The sequence below is a fragment of the Lissotriton vulgaris genome, chromosome 3_1 (genome assembly GCF_964263255.1).
Source record: "Lissotriton vulgaris chromosome 3_1, aLisVul1.2, whole genome shotgun sequence".
Taxonomy (NCBI): Eukaryota; Metazoa; Chordata; class Amphibia; order Caudata; family Salamandridae; genus Lissotriton; species Lissotriton vulgaris.
Genome location: NC_141689.1, coordinates 865,333,799 through 865,358,968, shown reverse-complemented (window position 1 = coordinate 865,358,968; position 25,170 = coordinate 865,333,799).

Genomic DNA, 25,170 nt, shown 5'->3' with positions numbered 1-25,170 from the left:
CACAGTCACCGGCTCAAGGTACCAAGTCCTTGGGTAAACTAATTGTAAGAATCCTGTGTTTTTCAACAGGAGTCGAAGTAGGATAACCGCATACAGCTGGTCAAACTTATCAGCAAGCCAAAAAGGCATATCATCCTTATCCTGGGGACGCTTGCCCATTACTGCATTGACCATCACGGGACTAAGCTTCATTCCGCTCGATCCAGCCGGAAGTGCCACAACACCAGGGGCCCCGCCCTGGAAAGTGCGGGTAATATATTGAACTAGGGCCTGGATAACACTGTTAGAAGAGTTATAAAGGGTCCGTAATTCAGCGACGGGGACTTGCCCCGCACGAGGATGCGGGTTGAATCCAGCCAAAACCGGCCAAGAAGCGCCCGGAATGCACAAAGGACCCAATCTAATCACGTTACACTGTGGGGAAGGGCGCCATTAAACCAAACACGGTGCTGCCATGCAGAAATCGGAATCTCCTGTGTTCTATAAGGAACATACTCCAAGGGCACGGCTGTGTGAGTATAAGTCTCAAATACCTGAGTAGCTGCCTCCACAGCGGGAAATGTCACCTATGAGTAGAAAATCTCAAACGGGTAAGCAACCTCAGTACTCACCACCAAAATAATTTCCATGCCCTCCAAACCAACGCTATATGGCTGCAAATTATTGCGGACCGAAATGCGACTATGTTGCGGTATGTCAACGTTAGCCATAGTGACACAGAGAAGAAAGGTACAATGTAAAACAAAGTAGCACACCAGGGTAGTAAGCCAAGCCTCTAAAGCATGTGTCATGATAACTTGCCTTATAGGGCTCTGAACATGCATAATGCAAGCCTCCTTTCTTGTCATAACATTATATTATAATAATACACAATCCAAAGCTACCAGTAAAAGATCATGTCTCTTATAAGCTCGTTCTTTAACTCTAGGGCCATTTTTATTATTCATAAAACAATGAAAATAGGTTAGAGGGAGTGTTATTTCATGTTCTTTCATTCCCATGTGAAGATTTCACTTTAAGAAAAAAATTGTCATCAGGGATTGCACTTTTTTCCTTCTTATATACCCTGAAGATTACAATCCACTAAAGTAACAGAGAGAAACTACCCTTGGACACAAATAGAAGCAGTACTATATTTCCTTTAGTCAAACACAATTCTGAGTGGCTCCTGCTACCAGCAACTTCAGCCATGGGAAATGGTTATCACTGAGCCTGCTGCACTACCCTATTCAGTATTTAGCTGGAACACTGCAGGGCTTAAGAAAATGATCGTTTTACAAAATCTCATATTATATGTTGCTATCAAGAGACTTAGCCAATGTAGGAAATTTAACTGGATGGCTATACTCCCCACTGTGTCTCAGTGATCAAATCAAACAAGGGTAGTCTCAAGACAGACTAATGATCTAGATCTCTTCAATCCTTGTAGTTAAAGTACAAACAAGCAATATAATTAACAATTTACGCTACAAAGTGACACATGGACAATTAATATTTTAAAGTGCATCTCCCTCTAATTTACTATAATAAAAACAAGACAAAATCTAACAATGTGTAACAGAAGCAAGAAGGAGAACTAAAGCCAACGTAATACTGGTCTGTGACGACTTTAATATTAGACCATATCCCATGATGCAGGAGTATAAGCTATGCAATAAGAAGGCTGTATGGAGTATCCTGAAGTATGTATTGAAGGATCTCATGAGTACAGTGTTAGGTTATAGTGTCCTGAAGTGTGTATCTAAGGATCTCAGGAGTACAAAGTTAGGTTATATCTTTATCAAACTAATCACTATGGCACCCTTCATATCCTAATGGACACACTTCGTCGCATGTGCCAGACAGGCAATCGTCCCAGCCTAATTGATTATGTGCTAATAAATCCAAACTCATGGCACCTTGTTGCTGACATGATTGTTGAAACACCAATTGAAAATGACCACAAATAATTAATTGCTCAACTTCTCCTACTTGGAGCTAAATCTTGTCCCCTTAAACCAGAACGATACGCCATTTAGCACTAAAATATATCCTGAAAAAGTTTTGTTGGGAACACAAACCTTACAAGCCACATATTTACGAAGTAAGTGAGTTTAAGAGTGAGTCAGGAAATATTCAACAATGAGTCGCTCCCAAAATAGGAACAATTTACAGTCTTGAGTATTTATTAAGACTAACCTCGTCCCGCCTTCCTAAAGATGCTGTGTCCAAAATATCTACAAAGATTTGGACTTGTTACACCAACTGGTTTGACAACTCGTGCCTAAGACAGAAACAAAACATAATGAATGCACTAAAAACTGGCATCTGAGCCTGATAGGAAAAGAATCACTCAAAAGGTAAAGGCAAGATTACAAACCGTTAATCAAATTTAAAAAGAGGCCATTAGAAAATAAGGCTTGGGATCCACGCAAAACTTTCCTCAAACTAAAGAACTCTACAAAATTCCATATTGAGGGAACAAGGATTACTAGAAAAACTCCTTGCTTCTCTATATCAGCTCCATTGGAAGAACAGTTCCAAGGGCAAGTACAGGCCAAAAGGGGACTATACGGCTGACTTTCAGATCCAAACTGGAGTCAGATAAGGCTGTGTACATTCACCAGTTTTATTCAACATGTTCAGAAACAAAGTAGGCAAATTCCTTATGGAGCTGAACTTGGACTTACCAGTAATGGCAAAGCAGAAAATAGCACTATTATTATTTGCTGATGATGCTTTTTTCCTGGCATGAACTGAGCTGGCAAGTTCTGAGAGAGTTCTAATTGTTTACTATATCTTGGCCAGTGTTTACCAATGGAGGCATTAAGGGGCGAGCTGGACCTACACAGCATTGAATCTGTGATTGTCTTCAAATACAGGTTAAATTGACATTATAGTTAGGTGAATATGTCAGTGACAACGTCAACGTTTTGAACTAAACAAAATAACAGAGATTCGCCAATTTTAGTTAGTAGAGTTAACTATAACTTGCACCCCACCATGTACTGCGTAGGAACTCCCATATTACATAATTCATGACATGTTCTTCCACATCACTGAGGACATCTCAAATTACATCATTGACAACATCACTGATGACCTTATCCAAAGAGTGTGTTAGTTTGTTTTATAGTTTACATCGTGGCGGGTAAGTATCATATTACTTCTCTACCTAATTTTGTACAGTTGTGTCCAGCTAATGGGAGTAAGTGTTTACAAAACACATGTGCCCCTCATGCATCATAGGTGTGTATAGGTACTGAAGACATTGTAAATCTTTGTATTCTAGATTAACTCTGTGTGCAGGTGACAGTTGGTGACTTGTGCCTGTATGTTTTATGTTCCACTCAAGTTTTTTAGTTCTGCAGAAAAAGTTTGCAACGGGACAAAGATTCTGCATACCAGCAACTAAGGGGCTGAATCCCAAAGAACCTCCGCACTCATGGCGGATGCCCCACAGTCATGGCGGGCTTGCCCGCAATGAGAAACTGCAAAGAGGGGTTCCCGCCATGAATATGGGTCCACCGCCACGACTGCGGGGCCTCCTCGAGTGTGGACCCCCTTTGTGAATCGGAGTTTAAATATTGTAAGCAACCTATGTGCATGTGCTTGTTTCGCTGCAGGAGATGGGCGCTCTGTAAAGTTTTCACCACAGTATGAAGGCTGCAGGTTTAGCAACTTCAGACCTTGGGCATTTGTACTGAATAGTGTCTTCTTTGGACATGTTTTGCATAGAGTGAACACTGCTCTTAGTAGATATATTGTAATATAAGGTGGTGTATTTCTCATAAGAGTTTCACTGTCTACAGACAGTGCAGTTACACAGTAAACTCTCTCAATAAACAGTGTTTATAGTATCCACTATGTACTTCCTTGACGTTATCTACAGACAGAAACAGTAATCAGTGGGTGAATGACCCTCAATGAAACCTGCTTCTCTTCATGGATTACTTCAGAGATTACGTTTTATTTTCCCTTGACCTATTGTTTTATGGCTTGCAGTATTATTTCTGAATCAAGTTTGACCTCTAAATCTATTAAGTCGATAATGTATTAATTTTTTGGTAACAGATGATTGTCCTTTCAAAATATTGTCTTAAACAGCGCCCTTTTCCAGCTTTCCGGAAACTGTTCTCCCTGTGTAAACCACCAGAAACAGTGAGTATAAAAACATACCCACCATTCTAAGTGAATGTGATAATAATGCTCCACAGCTCTTGTTAAATTTAAAAAAGCGAAAATTCCTTCTATCATTCTTAACCCCTTCGGTGCTCATGACGAGCTCAGCTCTTCATGAGGCACAGTGCTCCTGTGCTCATGACGAGCTGAGCTCGTCATGACCACACCCGTTTCTATTATGGTCCAGCACAGGAGATAAATACCTCAAGCAGCCAAGGTATTAAGGTAAATCAAGCTACTGTTGCTGCATTGTGTTGATAATCAAGTAAATTACCTATGTGGGGAGATGACCCATATAATTCTCTTATAAAACCTTACCAATTCTCTTCTGATAACCTGCAAGTTAGTGTAGAGTAGACTGCTTCTTTGATATTCCATATCTAACTAACTTTTAGAATTCTCCACCAGCCTTGGACGTTATCTTGTCAAACATTTTTTCCATAACTTTCAATAAAATTCCAATTTTTTTAGTGCATTCCTATAGTTACTTCTCAACTGTCCTATTTTTCCTTTCTCTTAGGTCATTTGACCTCTTTACCCTACAATACATCTTTATTAATTCACTTTTAAGTAGTGACAAACAAGCCAAACAATATTGGCCTCCTATTTCCCTCTTTGTTTACATTAGGTTACTCCAGGTTTTATTAAATATAATTATATATTTTAAATATTTAGATATAAAGTGTATATTTCATTACATTTTTATTAATAAAATAATATTGATTTTAATTTTACCTATAAATATATTACAACTATTAATTCTTAAGTGAATTATAAACGTTATTCTTTAACATGTATATCCTAGATAGACAGATAGATAGAAATATCTGATTACATACATTTTTATAATTAAACAAATACCTAAGAAGAAAAATAAAGGACTATCGATGTCAATGTAGTATATCTTACCTGCAATGTAATGGTTCCTGATTTAAAGCCCATGATGTAATGACTCTCGATGTAATTCTACCAATGTAAAGGTAGCATACCTACCTCACAGATGCATTGTATACAGCAATAACGATTGTTTGCTTTGCCTTTTTAACAGCAGCAATCTATTTTATTTTAAAAAAATTCAAGCCAGGCCTTTTGACTTTTTCAGTACTTGTTTTCAATTAATATTCATTCATTCAAAACATCTTTATTCGATTTGAGGAATCATAAAAGAAAAAACAATACAGTATTTATCGATACATCATTTCCGTACAATGCCATAATCAATCCTTAAGAAAATATATTGCAGATTTTTTTGAAATCATTACATTTGTGCAAATACGCAATTCCAGGATAAGGTGCAGTTAGTAAAATCAGTGCAAATAACATGCCCATTAAGTTCTCAGTGCAATAGACAATTAGAATAGTAAAGTACAGTTCATATGTATCATAGTAGTATTCCCGAAGGTACTTGTGCCCCTTACGTGTTTATCACAGTAACAATTAAAAAAGAAAATAGTAAGAACTACTACAAACAAAATACATTGTAAAATATCAAATACTACATACAATAATACGTATCAGCAATTCAGTCCTGCAATACTCAATTAATGTTCTTTTATCCTCTATTGCAGAATCCTAGTTAAAATTTCAAACCCTTCTTCATTCTTATATACTTTCTAGATAAAAATCTAGAAACTCCAAATACAGTAAGCTGGGTGTTATCTGTTTTTAAGATGCGCAACATATCATTATATCTCCTGGCACCCATGTTCCTGCCCAACGGTACAATCCATTTTTGTCTATCTTTCAGGTAAGTAGGGCAGAAGAACAAAACATGTGCTATATTTTCCTGCATACGCAGCTGGCACATTTTACACTCACTATCTTCCACCCGATTTCGGCAAATTTCCCATTTGGTTGTAAAGGACTTAACAATTGACCTGAATTTCAAGTACAATATTTTCGCCAATTGGGGTTCGATTTGGTCTAAAAATGCCTCAAAGCGGGTGTTGGTTTAACCATCAGAAAATCGTTTTTGAGTGAGCCAACTCCACAATTTTGTAAAACTTTGTGCACAGTGAAGTTCCAATAGACCCTTTTGAGTTCCCTTTTTGATTCTGCAGTCAACCTTTCTGGGTGATGCCAGAACTCACTAAGCCCCAAGGTCAAAAGCCATCTACGTATATTAGCCAGCCATGGGAAAGTAACATGAGTGTGGAAAATGGACCCATAATCCTATCGATGCCCAGGCCGCTGGCGCAATCCGCCTCTTAGTTCCCATGTTGAATAATTACCAAATAAAGAGACGGGCGCTGGAAGCAGGAATCAAGAACAGAGTTTAATTCTCATGAGGAGAGCCAGTCATTTCGGACACGAAACACAGTGTCTTTCGGGAGGTGCTCTAACAAGTGAGCTGAGACTCTTGCTTTTATATCTTACAAAACACTTGATGGTACAATCAGGTCAGTATGACGCAAAAGAAAGACATTCCTATAATCCTCGTGGTGATCCTACCCCACATACATTCACAATGGGAACCCTTGACCTGCTGATAAGAGGGGTGGGCAATCACGCAGCTGAGTGTTTCGTAGGATGTGTACGCCTGATCATAGCCCAGGGGGTGGGGTGGCTAAGACAAATAGAGGATCCTTTGAAGAGGAGTGACTTCATACAATAAGGGCAGTAAATGGTATCTCCTGGCTCAGGCGGTGGCCTCGGACATGTGTGGTCAGCCGGACTCGGGGGAAGGGGTCATCAAAGGAGTGGTATTCATGCCGCGTGGACAATCGAGCGCGGAGGGAAGGCTTGTCAACAGAGGGGCATTCATGGAAGGGAAGGAGGTGTTGGTCAGGCGCGGCCGTGACTCTCAAGGACAGGGCCTTGCAGAAGAAGAGGGTTTATGACTTGCCCATGTGAGGAGAAGGGAGGGGTAGCCAGGGTGGACACAGGGACAGAGTCACACAGAGAGTGAGAGAGAGAGAGAGAGAGAGATCTGATGACCAGTACATGAGAGAGCGGGGGCAGCCAGGTGCAGCTGGGGAGGGCTACGTCAGCCAAGGCGAGGGATGCTTCTTCAAGGGGGAATGGAGGGGTTTTGTGCGGGTCAAGCAGGAGAGTCGCCTTTGCAGCGGGGTCGCACAGGGGGAGAGAGGGTTTCAGGGCCTACGCATATGAGGGAGAGAGAGAGAGAGAGAGAGAGAGAGAGAGAGAGAGAGAGAGAGAGGTTTCGAATACACGCAGAAGGGAAGCCGGTGATTCTAATCTTAGGCGGGCAAAAGGCCAGGGTGCCTAAAATGGCTGTCATGTATACATGGGTACAGGCCTTTGCGGGCAGTGGGATGTAGTTAATGCTTTACGGTATTCATGGTACGCGCAGGGAGAGGAGGGGGAAAAGGGAAATGAACGTTGCTTATGTACATCAATATTTCTAATTTTCTACAGTCGCCCCTTTTTACATAGCAAAAGTTCATTTTCGTGATCGATGATGGTACATATAAACAGGCGCGGTCGCAGAATTAGCATTGTCAATATTAGCATATGGCATATAATCATGGACAGTTGATGTGTTTGGCAGAATACGGCACACAGGAGATTGCATTTGTCGAGCTCCTACCATTTCAAAGCACTACATAGCATAAATGTTTCTGACTAAAAAAATGTGACCAATGAACAGTTTTGACCAGGTAGTTGAGAGCGGAATTCAGTTCAATACACAAAATTTCTTCGTCACAGTGTCTTTTTATTATTGAGCCATCACTGGTAGGCTCTAGTCCGTGTACTTTCGTTGGCGATGTTGAGCACCGGCGGTGGAGCTATAGGTCCAGCTCAGTCCTATCCTTTCGCGTTGCAGGGTGCGGTCAGTCCTCTGCTGTTAGACCACAGTCCTGTTCCCTAAACAATCCGGTTGGTGGCGCCTTATGCTCGGCACCCATAGTTCTATGGCAGCACCCTATTCCCAGTGGAATGCGGTTCTTTCCCTTGGCAAAAAGTCACGTGGAAAAGAGGGTGAGTGTGGTTCAAATAGTCGATAGGTGAGAGGGCGGAGTTGGGTCAGAGTTCCTGGGACACGCAAAAGGGACCAAGGGAGCAAAGGATAACAAGCAGGCAGGCCCATCCATCGGGCCCAAAGAAGGGGGACGGAGACTCCAGGCACACGTGGTTTAGCAGGCGGGGGCTTTGAGGCGGCCCATCGCTTTTCATTTTCCACGTTGAAATTGCGGTCTCGTCCCGTATCCTGTTGCTCTGCGGCTCCACCTTTGGTCGAGGTCACACGAGTCCCAAGATCCGCAGTCAGGCTGTACGTCACATCTGACCCATCTCCTTCGGTGATCGTGAATCTTTGAATAGGTACAAAACAAGGTTTTAGAGAAATGGCAGAAGAAGATATCTACGCATGAGAATTCCTCCCTCAATTCTACGCATTTGGGAGATACGCTCATTGGTCACAGTCAGAGGTCCATTACCAGGTAGTGCATATACCGGCATTCCTACTGAATTCAAGCCAAGCTTTATTCATTGTATACACAGGTCACATATGAAGGAAAGTCAGACTCTTATCAACTGCGTGTGTCATCAAACTCAATATTTCGGAGCCTCCAGGGAGACTCGCCTTTCTAACCTGAGTCTTAACAGTCTAACATTTCCCTTCAAGGCCGGCTAACATTTTCAGACAGGGCGGGGATGCCATCATCGAGAGTCATGCAAAACAGTGTTTTCTCGGGGGTCAACAGCTATTCACGGTCATCATGTTTATATCCGGGACAGCAACTGGGTTCTATCAAAATGGGGCGGGGATGCTTCGGGCGCTTATGCTTCGGTGCAAAAAAGGGGGGTGGGGCAATCTGGGCATTGGGGGTCAATCTAGACGTTGGCGTTCGTCTCTGAAGAACAGACAAATAAGGTGCCATGGACATACAGTTCCCCTATAAATGGCCAGATTTGGGGGACTTTAGTCGTCTTACCTGTCCTTTCCTTCTCAGCCAATTCAAGTTCATTCATTTTGCAGAAAGGAGAGGCAGTAATATGGCGAGATACAGTCATTTTAGTTTTCGGTCAATTTCGCTGAACACCTTCGCGTTCAATATGTATCAAATCAGACTGGTACCGGTGGGGTACAGTTTTACCAAAAAGAGGGAGAGAAAACAGGGAGACTCTCATAGAGAGTGAGAGTCGTCCGCAATCTAAACGAGCCATTTGGTACACGTATGACATGTAGAGAGAGAGAGAGATAAGGGGGTGGAGAGAGAGAGATAGAGAGAGAGACGTGTACGAAAATAGGTCATTTAGTGCGCTCACAACACGGAACAGCAAAGGTCAGGTAACGCGCAGATACAGACAGAGGGAAGACATAAATTCGTACATTACACACACACAAACTCAGACAGGGAAGACGGCACATGTATTACACATATACAAGACATTCACGACAAGACAGGAAACAATTGTTAGCCTACAAGATCTGTTTTTATATATATTTCCTACGTATCTTTACTATCCTATTTATCTACGTGCTTAGCTCTTTCTACCCTTCCCCCCTCTCCCTTCTCGCCTGTCACGCCTGCGAGCGTTCCCAATTACCAATACTCACACCTCGGTTGGTCGATCAGTAATTTAACCCGGTCGTGCTAGTTACCCATGGTTGGATCTTAAACCATTTTCTGTTTCCTCCTTTGGTGGGAAGTTCTCCAGGCTGAGGCAACGGCAAGTATTGATCGGGAGAACAGTCGGACAGCTTGGCTATATCTATAAGAGTGTGAGAAAGGGGGTAGTGCATTTTGAACATCAGCAACATTTCTAACTACCTAGACGGGTGGTGCCGTGGCAACCCTTACCCGTATAATTTTTCTTTGTCCTTTCCCTACCTAGTCAAACGTCCAGTTACATTATTTAACACGTCATTTCTAGTCAATTTTTCGTCATTCAGTACTTGTCCAGTTTCTATGTCAGTCCATCCTCTCAGTCGCTACGTCCTAAGGAGGAGCAGTCATGTTAAGCCTACGTCTTTTAAAACTTATCGTTATAACGACTACACACATATTCCCTCTTTCCCTTTTTCGTCGGTGGTCCGACCGTCGCTCTTCCACACCTCAGCCGACGTTCTGACGTGACCTGCAGAAGGGAGGAAAGAGAAGGGGTGGGGGGGCAGCATTCAAAGTACATCAGCATGTAGTAGTCCAAAAATGTTTTTACCTACCACCTACTCGACCTATCTCCGCGTACTGCATTTCTTTACCATCTCGGCGTTTAAGCCTAGAGGGACCAGTAATGTCAGATAGATGATCATTGACAATCTACATATCTACATGAGTTACTCGGTCGTAACCCTCTCTGTCGGGTGCAAGGGTGACGGCCAGGTGGCATTTCTGTGGTGTCGTTTCAAGGGTGTCTAAAACACTTTTCCTGGCTGCCTGCGATACATAATGTAGCTGCTAAATATCTGATCCCTTTTGATCTACATCCTTCATCATACTTATTCTTCACTCACAGTAGTAAGATATCCAAAACTCATTAAGGCAACTGCTACAACCATGCTTTCTTTTTCAAAATATTTTTAATAAACGAAATAGGTGGCAGTTCATTGCATAAAGTGCAGCAGTGCAATAAAATCGTACTAAAATTTTCTTACAGAGCAAGCATGATGCATGTCAAGAATTCAGTTTAATTAATTCATAAATTCATTATCCAATACTCATTCTTTATCTAAATTACACCAATTCATTTTCCAAATCATAATCAATACCCACCCTAAGTCAGTTCATTATCCAAGCACATACTCAACATCCTTCATATCTACTTTCATTATCCAAAAACTGCATATAAATCTCGGGACAACAAGCTACGCAATCAGGGTGCAACAAAGTTTATTCAAAACGTCTCATTTTGTGTCGGCGCCATTTTGGGAGGGGTCAGGCGAGTTCCAGCATAGTCAGAATGTCTCTAGTCTCGCATGGTTGGCCCAGAACCTTCCGTTGGCAGTTCAAAAAGTTTTGTGCTATGCGGTTAACAGTCTAACAATATGGACCATGAGTCAAAGAGCGGGAAGGGCGGCAACAATTTTCCTACCGGGTCATCCTGGTGTTCCTCCGGAACTGAACAAGTCTGTGCCGGGGCTGCATTTTAGCCATTTCCAATCCGAGGCTGGTGCCGGCAGGAGTCGCACCGATGTCGTGGTTCCCAGTGAGGGGGCGGGGGCGCCCTTGAGGAGGGATCGGGGTGCTCTCATAGAATCTTCAAGGTCGAGGAGAGAAGGCATGGAGCGTGTGCCCGTCCTGGGCAGAAGACCACTTTTTGATGTTGACCCTCTTTAAGTAAGAGCATTGGTGTGTCGCTGGAAGCCTCCACCTGGAGGGAGGTGGGGGAGGCTCGTTCGCGTCACCTCCCCCTTCCAGCGACCCCGCGCCGTTCCTCGGCTCCGTCGCTTCGATATTGGCCGTGCTGGCTATTGAAGATGGGGGGGGGGGGTGGTCGGCGGCTGAGGCAAGACAGCCCCCCCCCTTTTCTCTTGACATGTGGCGGGACTACCTGGAACTGTCCAGGCGTCGACATGTGGCGGCACTACCTGGAACTGTCCAGGAATTTGACATGTGGCGGGACTACTTGCAAGCGCCGCCATTCTCGCTTTTGGCTTCGGCCTTCTTCGTGGGTCGGACCAGGCGAGAGACAGAAGGGGGGGGTGGTCGGTGGCTGAGGCAAGACAGCCCCCCCCGTGGCCTGCAGGGCAGCAGAAGAGGAGAGAAGGAGAGGTCTCTGCCATTCTTTGGACCGCCTGCCCAACATCATCTCCTCCTGACCGTGGCCAGGCGAGCCCCTCGTGCCTCGAGGCCTCGCCTTCCGGATGGGCGTAACCGCAAGCCTGTTGCACTTCGGGAGCTTCCGGAATGGGGGTAGGTACCTATTGGATTGTTTCTATTTCATGTGGCCGTTATTTGGGCGTGGCGGGCAATGAGGCAGGCATGTTGGGAGCAGGAACAGGCAGTGAAGCCTAGCTACCTCGTGGCTATTTTTGCTGCCAAACTTTTCGCCATTTTATATTTCTTGTTACGAACTATTTCTAATGTTTCTTATTTTTAGTGAAATCAAAAGCTCATCAGGGGGTTACTGACTTAGCCTGATTTCTTTTTATTTTTCTTTCTTTTCCTTAGCGTGTTTCGAGCTAAAGCTTTCTGTTAGTAGGGAACGGTGATCACTTCATATTTTTATGTGTCCTTCTCACTAGGGGGTACTTCTGGACGGACCAGACGAGTTCCCTCCAATAAATGGTCCGGGGTGGAACGAGATTATCGATCAAAAGGGGAACATATATTCCTTCATTAGGGTATCATCCTGGACAGACCGAGCGATGTACTTCCATTTACTAGGGTAGCCTCCTGGACGGACCAGATGGTCTACTTCCACTAAATGGCCCATGAGCGGGGAGCATATGTCCTCCATAAGGGTAGTCTCCTGGGCGGACCATGCGAGCTACCCCCCAAATAACCAAACAGTGGGGAGTGGGTAGGACTGACGAATTCACAAAGGGGCATAACCTACCCTTTACTACTTGCAAAGACTAGATAGAATATTTCTACTCCACGTTGTTTGCAGGCAGAAAATACCTCAAACGAAACAATTCCTGGAACAACAATGTCCAGGTAACCAACCAATCAGTGGGGAGAAAAACAGGCATGACGGATTACAACGGGGACAAATGTCTGCATTACCTGCCCTTCGCTATCCAAAAAGGAAGACAGAATATTTCTACTCGTCTCAGTTTGTAGACAGGGAAGATCTCAAAGAACAACAATCGATTATTAATCGACTTCAAACAATCCAGTGGGGAGAAAAGCAGGCATGACGAATTACAACGGGGACAAAAAGTCTGCATTACCTACCCTTCTCTATCTGCAAAGAGGGACGACGTTCCTATTCGCCGCTGTTTGCAAACAGAGAATGTCTCGTTCTCAGAAGAGAACCAATATGTCAAGTAGCCTTCAAAGCTAAATGAACCAATACCAACAATATCAGTATACAAATACCGATTCCAATACAAACAATCAATCAATCAGGTGGATAGAGCCACCCTACCAATCAGGCGTAAAAACACCCTACTTAATCTTACCCGGACCGGACCATACGGATAGTTCTTCGACTTCCTCCTCCAGCGCCCGATCGTTCTCTTACTCCATGTAGCATTCCTGTGGGATTCCAGTCAGGACAATAGGTCACTCAAGAGAGGTCAGTTCAGAATTGGTGAAGTTCTTTCGATCGGCAGCCGGGCGAGGGCCCTCTCAAGGCAGGCATACCCCGATCATTTAGATGTTCACTTCTTCGTCTGGATCTCTCTTATCGGACCCTATGTCACTGATGGACCCCGCGTTGGGACGCCAATTGTGGAAAATGGACCCATAATCCTATCGATGCCCAGGCCGCTGGCGCAAACCGCCTCTTAGTTCCCATGTTGAATAATTACCAAATAAAGAGACGGGCGCTGGAAGCAGGAATCAAGAACAGAGTTTAATTCTCATGAGGAGAGCCAGTCATTTCGGACACGAAACACAGTGTCTTTCGGGAGGTGCTCTAACAAGTGAGCTGAGACTCTTGCTTTTATATCTTACAAAACACTTGATGGTACAATCAGGTCAGTATGACGCAAAAGAAAGACATTCCTATAATCCTCGTGGTGATCCTACCCCACATACATTCACAATGGGAACCCTTGACCTGCTGATAAGAGGGGTGGGCAATCACGCAGCTGAGTGTTTCGTAGGATGTGTACGCCTGATCATAGCCCAGGGGGTGGGGTGGCTAAGACAAATAGAGGATCCTTTGAAGAGGAGTGACTTCATACAATAAGGGCAGTAAATGGTATCTCCTGGCTCAGGCGGTGGCCTCGGACATGTGTGGTCAGCCGGACTCGGGGGAAGGGGTCATCAAAGGAGTGGTATTCATGCCGCGTGGACAATCGAGCGCGGAGGGAAGGCTTGTCAACAGAGGGGCATTCATGGAAGGGAAGGAGGTGTTGGTCAGGCGCGGCCGTGACTCTCAAGGACAGGGCCTTGCAGAAGAAGAGGGTTTATGACTTGCCCATGTGAGGAGAAGGGAGGGGTAGCCAGGGTGGACACAGGGACAGAGTCACACAGAGAGTGAGAGAGAGAGAGAGAGAGAGATCTGATGACCAGTACATGAGAGAGCGGGGGCAGCCAGGTGCAGCTGGGGAGGGCTACGTCAGCCAAGGCGAGGGATGCTTCTTCAAGGGGGAATGGGGGGGTTTTGTGCGGGTCAAGCAGGAGAGTCGCCTTTCGCAGCGGGGTCGCACAGGGGGAGAGAGGGTTTCAGGGCCTACGCATATGAGGGAGAGAGAGAGAGAGAGAGAGAGAGAGAGAGAGAGAGAGGTTTCGAATACACGCAGAAGGGAAGCCGGTGATTCTAATCTTAGGCGGGCAAAAGGCCAGGGTGCCTAAAATGGCTGTCATGTATACATGGGTACAGGCCTTTGCGGGCAGTGGGATGTAGTTAATGCTTTACGGTATTCATGGTACGCGCAGGGAGAGGAGGGGGAAAAGGGAAATGAACGTTGCTTATGTACATCAATATTTCTAATTTTCTACATGGGTATCTAGTGCGATAAGTTCACTTAGTGCCTGCCTGTAGATATGGAGTTCATCAGTGGCCCATAACCTAAACCAATATTACAAAGTCATCCACATAGCTCTATGCTCGATGCGTTTTCACCCCAGTTCGTACATGTAGGGGATCACCGGTGTATTTTGGGGGAGGGGGACCATCGCTCTTAAAACCCTGTTTTCTCCCACGGTTAAGTTGGAGATTTGCTCTCCGCCCCACAGCTCCGAGCCATAGAGAGCAGCGGTTTGGGCCCTATATTTATGTACCTCCAATGCTGGGGTGATGGACTTGGTAACAGTTGCATGGAGCTTTTTCAAGATGGGCACTGAATTTTGCATTAAGATGGTGCCAGATTTTCTCACATGCGGGCACCATGAGAGCTTCGAATCTAGGGTCACCCCTAGGTAAACAAAGTGTGAACCCTTTCTATCGCTACGCCATTCAGCATCATCTTTTTCTTAAAACTTTTGTGCGGACTAATGGACATGTATTTTGTTTTTGATGGGTTTATTTCCAATCCTTTTTGTTTACAGTACACCACCAACTTATTCATAAGATTTTGCCGTCCCATTGGGGTCTGTGAGAGGAGGATGGTATCATCCGCAAATGTCAGAGCACATACATGAGAGCCAAATAACTTTGGGGAATCGTGGTTTGTGTCCAATGGGAAATCCACCATATCATGAACATAGAGGAGAAACAGGGTAGGTGCCAGGACGCAGCCCTGGCGGACCCCTCTCCTCACCGGTATCTCCTCTGTCAACTCCCCGCCCATACCCCAGCGCACTTTTGCTAAATTATCTTCATGTAATTTTATGAGTTGCACCAGTATATTTTTGGGACCCCTTGATTTAGCAGATTTATCCACAGCAGATCTCTTGGAATTGAATCAAAAGCAGCCTTTAGGTCAATAAAGGCCATGTACAAATTGCCGGATCTTAGTTTAGTATACTTCCAGGCAATGGTTAACAGCCTAAACACTTGATCTATGGTGCTGATTCTTTTTCTGAACCCTGCCTGGCATGGGGATAATATGTCATTGTCAACTAGCTATTTGTTTAGCCTGTCCAATATCTGCTTTGAGTAGACCTTTTGGGTAATGTCTATCAAGCAGATAGGTCTATAATTAGTGAGATCATCCCTACTACTCTTTTTGTATATAGGGACGATCTCCGCACCCTTCCATGATATAGGGATAGGCTGCCCTCTGCTAATTGCATTGCACAGTAAGTTGATATACGGTGCCCATACCTCTGGGTCATGTCTAAAGAGGTCTCCCGGGATGTTATCTGGGCCTGGCGCTTTGGACGGCTTAATGGCGGCTATAGCCTGCTTAGTATTTAAGATACTAAAATATAGTGGTTCAAACATCCTTAGACATTGTCTGCTCTTTAATTATGCGTAAGTTCTCACTTGAGGGGGAACCCGGACATGCATATAAATGTGCAAAGTGACTGAACCATGTTTTAGGATCTAGATGGTAGTCCAGGGCTGGCTTGCTCGACTTATTGCAGTTTGCAACAATCCGCCAAAAAAGTGATTGATCTCCTGCCCTTGCTGCGGCTGGCAAGTCTTCCCAACAAGAGTCCTCCCAATTTCTACGTTCTTGTTTTAGTATCTGATTGCATATTTTCCTTTCTTGCCTAATTTTAATTGGTTCTTTCAACTCCAAGGCCTTAAATAAGCTCTTCTTTGCTTCTCTACATAATTCATTAAAACAGGGATTGTCCGGTATCAGCGTATCCTTTGAAGAGGTTTTACCCATTAATGCTCTAGTAAGATAAGTTTCAATCTTTTCCATTAATGCTGCTTGTATTTGGGTAATTGGGATTGGATTTATATTCTTGTTAAAAAGAAAAGAAGATAAAAGGTCACTAAAAATATTATTAATGGAAGTAAGGGGTTTAAGTTTACCTAAAATGATTGGCCATCTAACTGCCCTTCTAATGTTGCAGAACATAGGCTGTGGTACCTGCAAGCCTATTCTAGGATGATGCTGGAAATATTTTGCTGCTAGTTCTAGGCATAGGGGGAGGTGGTCACTTTCCCTCCCAGCCTCTACTCTAAAATCAGTCACGAATGCCCAATGTGCAGCACTTATCATGATATAATCTATAGCTGAAGACGATTGGCCCCTCAGAAAAGTGTTTGTGCGCTCAAAATCAGAGGGACATCTCCCATTACAAGCCTGTAGCCCTTTTTCTACTGTTAAGTTAAAGATCTGCAGGGCTGAAACGGTGCACCTCGCTGGTCTTTCACTGCTGAGTATTGGGATGCCCTATGCAAGGTCTTCTTCTTCCAGTATGGTTTCCATGCCCCTTAGTGGTTTATAACGACAATTAAAATCACCACCAATTACAATGGGGTTATTATTTGAAATATAATCAATAATCCCTCCTATTTGGTTAATTAATGTGATTCTTTAGAATGATCTCTTGGTCTTATGTATATGTAAAGAAGAGAGATCATAGATTTGTTGGGGAACTTTAAACATACACCCTGGATATCATTTGAACTGGTAGGTGTGATGACTATTTTGGTGTTTACTTGGTTTATTAAGAACCTGCCTGAGGGTCTGCCTTTTTTTGGTTGAATTGCCTCAATACTGAATGTTCGATATCCCACCTTATATAGGGGTTCCAACGCCCAGTTCTCTTGAAAGAGGCATGGGTCAAATGTGTCTATATAGTCTTGCCAGTCAGGTTCCAGGACTTTTTTTGTTAAACCAGCGATGTTCCAGGACAATAATTTAACACCATTTATATTGGGGGCACTAATCTCTTCTCTAGTTAGCCCACTATCCTGATGTAGTTTGATCCTTGGTTCAAACCAAAGATGGGTTCGCCCTTAGCATCATCATCATAAGCAATTTCCCTGTTTAAACTTGTTGTCCCATGAGTTCCCCATCAGAGGAGCTGTGTCCCTAATCTTATTGGTGTCTGGTCAGTAGATGAATTTAGTCAATCTACTGCTTCGAGACCGCTTTGGGGAATCATGGTGGTTCCAGGGGCTCCAGGATTAATTTTGGTCACAGTAGGGTTTAGGGGGGAACCACAGCTCATTCTATCAGTTTTATTTTGCCTAATGGAAATGTTAGAATTGAATAATGAGTGAGACCTGAGGTTCAAGGTTATTAAGTTATCAGCTATAACTTTTGAATACAAGGTTACCCTAATATGGCCCCTCCTTCATGATGTAGCCGTTCGGATCTCTTTATGTCAGATTTGATTACAGAAAGGCAGTGGCACTTGGTCCTTATCCAATGTATAACCTTGTTAACCAGGAAGTCCCCATCCTCCCTGGTTCCTGGCTTCAATCTAGGGACGTTTGTAAGAAAGACATTATGAAAAGGAAAACCCACATGGGGTTGGCACGGCGGTTCCGTGACTGGTACTTGTTGAGGTGCTTCTTTTCTCCGTCTGTTCCCCCATTCCCTGTCCCCCTTTCGTAAGCTAGTGGGTGGTAGGCTATCCAGGAGCCTTTTCATGTGCAGGGGGATTTGCTGCCCTCTGTGTGCTATATGCCATTCCTGTGGGGTGGTCACCAGAAGTCCTAGGCTTGGTCTTAGGCTACGGGTATAACCTGTGCTATGCCGCCCATGGAGATTATCAGTTTGGAAATTTTCTGCTCTTTCTGTTTGCTCTTTGGGCCTATCAGATCCAGTGGTAATATTTGTCATCCTTATCCCTACAGGTTTAGTCACATCAGGTGTATGAGCTAGACCCTTATCACATATACACAGATTGCTGGTAAGAGCTTCTATCATTATTTTAATCGCTCTGACCTCCTCCGCAACAGTACTTAATTTATTGGACAATGCTAACACCAGGCTATGTGTGTCAATGATGTGAGTTTGCACCTGGGCATATGGCGAGGATGGTTTGGGCAGCCTTCTGCTATGCAATTGATCCCAACCCCCCCGCCCCCCAAGTGAGGCCCTATAGTTGTTTCCGGATTTTCTGCTAGCACTGAGTATTTGTTAGAGCACTCAATGGTTATAATTTCATCATGAGAGCCAACACCATTATCTGGGTTGTTTAATATTGCATCACTGTTGGTATTAGTTTTATTTGTGTAAATCCCTGTTTCTTGGGGGTTAGGAGCTGATGTTACAAGGGGGTGGGTCTTTCCATTGCTCTGGTGGACTGTAACTATGTAGCTGGTGGTATTTCCACTTATGGGTTTGTCCTTTTTGCCATAGTATGAAGAGATGTTATTACTTCCTTTAAGGTTAGGCTCCTTACCATTAGACAACATATTCTCTACTTCTTCAATTAGGTTATCAATGGCTGCAAGCGTGCAGTTCTCAACTGCTGATTTTGGCAGCTTCTGTGACCTTGGGATTTTTTTCCTACCTGTAAGAGCTTCAGCTGCTTTCCTTTTCCCCATTGTTGGTATACGTCTAACGCTAGTATTGAATCTGCGCAGGGGGTAAGGGAGTGCTTAAATGTGCACGACAAGCTCCTAGGTGCTAATAGTATCTTTCATATACAAATATGGATTCCTAAACGCTAAGTATGGATCAAGTACCAAGTATCTATCTAGCACAGTTTACTATTAACGAGTACAAAAAAATACATGCACAAGATCATTAGGAGTTCAAAGCAGTCTTCCCTTGATGGGTGCATGAACAGATCGAAAGTTGCCTATACGGTAGCAACAAGTCCCATAAGATGATTCTTCAGCGAAAAAAAAATATTGCACGTTGTTCCATGAGCCATTAACCAGAAATCTCTCTTAAGTTTGTTCTCTTAGCAGAGAGAGGAGGCACTCAGGACCGCTAGATGTAATATCAGGGGGGTGGCCCAGCTCAGCCTTATCCAGGCGAAGACTGGCGCGGAAGATGGTCGGTGCAGCCCCCACGGGCTGTGTCTGGTGCAGGAGGATCGCAGACTAGCAAGGGTAAACCAGGGCTGGCATGGGACCTGCGCCGCGGGAGCCCTGTTCCGTTTTTGACGCGCCTCTTGGCGCTGAGAGATGACGCTCGCTTTAGGCGCCACTAGGGGACTCTGGGTATTGGAGTCTCCTACTCAATGGATTTTCGGTGCAGCCCCCACGGCGGTTCTGCTGCGGGAAGATGGTTGGTGCAGCCCCCACGGGTTGTGTCTGGTGCAGGAGGATCGCGTGCTAGAAAGGGTAAACCAGGGCTGGTATGGGACCCGCGCGGCGGGAGCCCTGTTCCGGTTTTGACGCGCCTCCTGGCGCTGAGAGATGGCGCTCGCTTCAGGCGCCACTGGGGGACTCTGGGTAATGGAGTCCCCTACTCAATGGATGATCGGTGCAGGCCTCACAGGCTGTTCTGCTGCGGGAAGATGGTCGGTGCAGCCCCCACGGGCTGTGTTTGGTGCAGGAGGATCGCGGGCTAGCAAGGGTAAACCAGGGCTGGTATTAATATTAATAATTGTAACCATTGTTCAGGTTTATCATATTGTTTTTGACCACAATGAATTCATATTCATTTGTTTTTCTACTAAATTAATTTTTTTATATTGGTTTTCTCAGCAATGAGTTCCTATTGTATTTTTGCAATAAATGTGCATTCTAAGGGGCAAGAAAAGCACCTCAAGTTCTTTAATGCATCTGCAGGGCAACATCAGATTCCAGACCATAGTTTGGGATGAAGTTAATTTGAAGAGATGTCAAAGTAGCAGGTTAGCTGCCCTGCTTCCTGTGGACCACCCGAATGTATATGCATCTCACCCTCTGGCCAGAGGCTTTAAATAAAGGGGAGAAGACCGTTTGTGGTCTTACTTCGACACTATAATGCTGAGCCCAGATTGCATGTCTATGGGACCTGTAGAGCAGGACATACTACACGTGGGGCGCTGGCAGGCATATATGCACCCCCATAGCCAGGCGCGCCCCTCCCATAGGGCTTCATCCCCCCCATGTCATGTGTGTCAGCCTGAGCTGGGACAGCTTCCCGGGCACGCACACAGACAGTTGTTGAGCTGTTGTGGGCTGGCTTGTCTGGCGTCCGTCTTATTACAGACGCACCCGAGTACTTCACAGGTCTTTAAAAGAGTATTTACTTGTTAACACACATTTACTATTTTTTCACCCCTTCTTAGAGCCCCTGCATCTCCACTCTGCCTATTGCTGGAAGAATTAGCCCCCAGCACCCCAAAGATTTTATTGGCCTCTCCGGCCCAAAATTTGGCTCTAGTTGCGCCTCTGCTCATCACAGTCAGTACAGCTTTCAAACATTGCCGAAGCAACACATGGATCAGAGCTTTAAGCTCCATAATGGTCCTCTTTTCAGCAGGATAACCAGACAGGACAGATATTGTATTGTATTGTATGGTATTGTAATTGCATTTATATAGCAAAAGGAGGATGAAGCACACTGCTTCACCTCCCAGCACAGTTCGCCCCTTTGCATCCTGATAAATGCAGTTCAATTTAAATGCTTACTTGAAATTTTGCAGAGTGTTTCACCAATTTGGTGCAGGTTAGTGCTGTCAATCTCTAGACACATGTGTTTCTAGATTTTATCCTTCATCGTTAGAGATAAAACAAAATTCATTTGGGGTTTACTGAGAAAGCTGCCACAATCCTCTCGGTCTCTGTACCTCTCCCAGGCGCACAGGTGCATCTCCAAGAGCTCGTCAGCTCAGTGGCTCAAGGGAGCCTTTTTAAACAGAAGGGGGATGAGAGCTCACTGCTTCACCTCCCAGCACAGTTCGCCCCTTTGCATCCTGGTAAATGCAGTTCAATTTAATTAGATTCTGTTTAAAAGGCTCCCTTTGAGCCAGCAAGCTGACGAGCTTTGGAGATGCACCTGTGTGCCTGTGAGTGGTACTCTGACCTGAGAGGAATTTGGCAGCTTTTCCAGCAACCCCAGATGACTTTTCTTTGCTCTCTAATACTTCTGCTCTCTACTAAAGACAGGCTCAACCCAGAAACACATGTCTAGAGATATACAGCAATGTCTGCACCAACTTTGGTGAAAAACTCCAGTTAATTTTGAAGTAAGTTTGAACTGTGTACTGTATTTACCAGGATGCAAAGGGGCGAACTGTGCTGGGACTGTGAAGCAGTGTACTCCCAACCCCCTTACTGCATTTATATAGCGCTTACTACCCTGATGAGGCATTGAACGCTTTTTTCGGCGAGTAGCACGCTACTCCGGGACCAATAGAGGATTAGTCTTGAATTAGTACAGTGAAACATGCAAGTACATTTTAAGTGGTGGATAGGTTAGTCAGTTATTTGGATTTGGAATGGTAGCAGAAGCATAGAGGAGGAAAAAAGGTTTGCATTTATAGAACACTTGTTACCCCTGATGGGGTGTTGAAGCACGCTATTCAGGAAGCCAATAAAGGATTAGTAGTGAATTAATATGGTGAAATATGAAAGTAATTTCAGTGGTGCATATTAGTCAGTTATTTGGAGTGAGAAGGATAGCGGAGGGAAAAAAGGGGAAGAAAGGTTTTCATACATATAGCACTTGTTACCCCTGATGGATGTTGAAGCGCTTTTCTGGCCAGTAGCACGCCACTCCGGAACCCATAAAGTATTAGTGTTGAAAATTAGTATAGTAAAATATGAAGTAATTTGAGTAGTGGATAGGTTATTCAGTTATTTGGGTAGAGAAGGGTAGGTGGCGAGATAGAAGAGGGAAAGAGGTTTGTATTTAAAAAGTGCTTACTACCCCTGATGGGGTTTTGAAGCGCAAGTAGCACGCTACTTTGGAACCCAGAAGGATTAGGGTTGAATTAGTATGGAGAAACATCCTGACTTCATCAGTGCCGGTCGCTCAACCCGCCGCGTGGCTCCTCCCGAGGTCACCCGGTCCCCCTACTGCCACCACCTGCTCGTTGCCGCCTGCCTCCGCTGTGCCCCTGCCTGCTGTCGTCTCCCTGCGTTGTCTGTGTTTTGCCGCCTTGCCTCTGCTGTGCCCTGTCTGCGTCCTTATCCCCGCGTCGTGTGTGTGTTTGCCCGCTGTCCCCTGTCTCCCTGACTCTGTGCCTCTGTCTGTCCGCCGTTTAGCCCCCTGCCTTGGTTGTACCCCCTGTCTGTCCACCGTTTAGCCCCATGCCTTGGTTGTACCCCCTAGCGCTTCAGCCGCTGCTCCCCTGCGGCCCGCCCCCTCGACATCTCGGCCCTCTCCCATTCGCCACCCCGCTCCCACCTCCCAGCTGCTCCTCCCTCGCTCCGCCCCCTCCACTATCCATTTATGGACAGTCCACGCGTACGCGCAGCGGGCGCGCTGATTGTGCACCGAAGGTGCGCCAAAGGCAAGCCCGTCTGCGCCCGTCCGCGCCTGGACCGCGCCCAGCACCAGATCCCCTGGCCCCCGCAGATGCCAGCCCACACAGCGTACTTACGACGCTGCCACCCTTAACGCACTCAACACCGGCCGGACCCCCGGCTGCTACCGAGCCACCCCAAGACGCACCCACGGACCCTTCGACTGCCAATCCTGCAAGTTCTCCTGCATCCAGACCGGTTCCGCACCAGCCAAGCCGAGTACCGGCAGCAACCACCTGAAGTGCATCCTGCTCAACACCCGCTCCATCCACAGACACGCCGTGGAACTCTGGAACCTGCTCGACAACACATCTCCAGACGTTGCCTTCCTCACGGAAACATGGATGAACGCCTCCTCAGCGCCCGACATCGCCATCCCGGACGGATACAAGATCACCCAGGGGGACCGCGTCAACCAGACAGGAGGAGGCATCGCCATTGTCCACAAGAACACCATCCGCATCACGACCAACTCCAACGACACCCTCACAGCCGCCGAACATCTTCACTTCCAGATACACACCGACCCCAAGACCACACTCAGAGGCACCCTCATCTACAGACCCCCAGGACCTCGCACACAATTCAGCAAAGACATTGCAGACTTCATCAGCCCGCACGCCCTCGCCTCCGCTGACTACATCCTTCTAGGGGACCTCAACTTCCACCTGGAGAACAACATCGACAACAACACCACCACCCTGCTGGACAACCTCGCCAACCTCGGACTCAAGCAACTGGTGAACACCCCCACCCACTACGCCGGACACACGCTTGACCCAGTCTTCTCCTCCAGCAAGTACATCTCCTTCAGCCACTCCACCGGACACCACTGGACAGACCACAGCTGCGTCCACTTCAGCTTCATAAAGACCACGACCCACCACCACCCGCAACAGGTTCCCCGTAGGAGCTGGAACAAGATCACCACCGACCAGCTCACCACATCACTGAGCCAGAACCCTCCCGCCATCTCAACGGACCCCAACCAAACAGCCAACAACCTCACACAGTGGATCACCAACTGCGCTGAAGACCTTTCACCTCTGAAAAACCATCCCAGCAGGCCCGGCAGCAATAAAGCCTCCTGGTTCAACGACGACCTCAAGAACTCCAAGAAGAACTGCCGTACCCTCGAGAAAGCCTGGCGAAAAAACCCGACTACAGACAACATGACCACCTTCAAGCACGCCACCCGCAATCACCACCAGCTGATCTGCACCACCAAGAAGACAGCATTCAAGGAGCGTCTCGACAGCAATGCACACAACAGCAAGGAACTCTTCTGCATCGTCAAAGAGCTCTCCAACCCCAGCGCCGGAAACAACGACATCACTTCCTCGCAAGACCTCTGCGACTCACTCGCCTCGCTCTTCCACAGCAAGATCGCCGACATACACAACAGCTTTGGCGCACAGACCACGCACCCAACCACCGAACCGACACCCCCACGACCACCCTCCGCGACTGGACCCCGGTCAGCACGAAGACACCATCCACACGATGAACACCATCCACTTCGGATCACCAACCGACCCATGCTCCCACCACATCTTCAACAAGGCCGACTCCGTCATCGCACCCCAACTCCGGGACATCATCAACTGCTCCTTCAGCACCGCCACCTTCCCGGAGAGCTGGAAGCATGCCGAACTCAGCGCTCTCCTGAAGAAACCGTCAGCGGACCCAGCCGACCTCAAGAACTACCGCCCTTTCTCGCTCCTCCCCTTTCCTGCCAAAGTCATCGAGAAGACCGTCAACAGACAGCTTGCCACCTTCCGCGAGATGAACGGATCCCTCAACCACTCACAGTCCGGCTTCCGCACCAGCCACAGCACCGAGACCGCCCTCATCGCAGCCACTGACAACATCCGAGCCCTGCTCAACAACGGGGAAACAGCGGCCCTCATCCTCCTGGTCCTCTCCGCAGCATTCGATACTGTCTGCCACCGCACCCTAGTGCAGCGCCTCAGCAACATCGGAATCCAAGAGAAGGCACTGGAGTGGATCATCTCGTTCCTCACCGGAAGAACCCAGAGAGTCCGCCTCCCCCCGTACAGATCCAAGGCCACCGAAGTCATCTGCGGTATACCACAAGGATCGCATGCTCCGAAAGATCTTCCGATGGCTCCCCACCAAAACCAGGAAGACGATCACACAGGCACTCGTCACTCGCCGACTGAACTACGGAAACACCCTCTATGCCGGAACCACAGC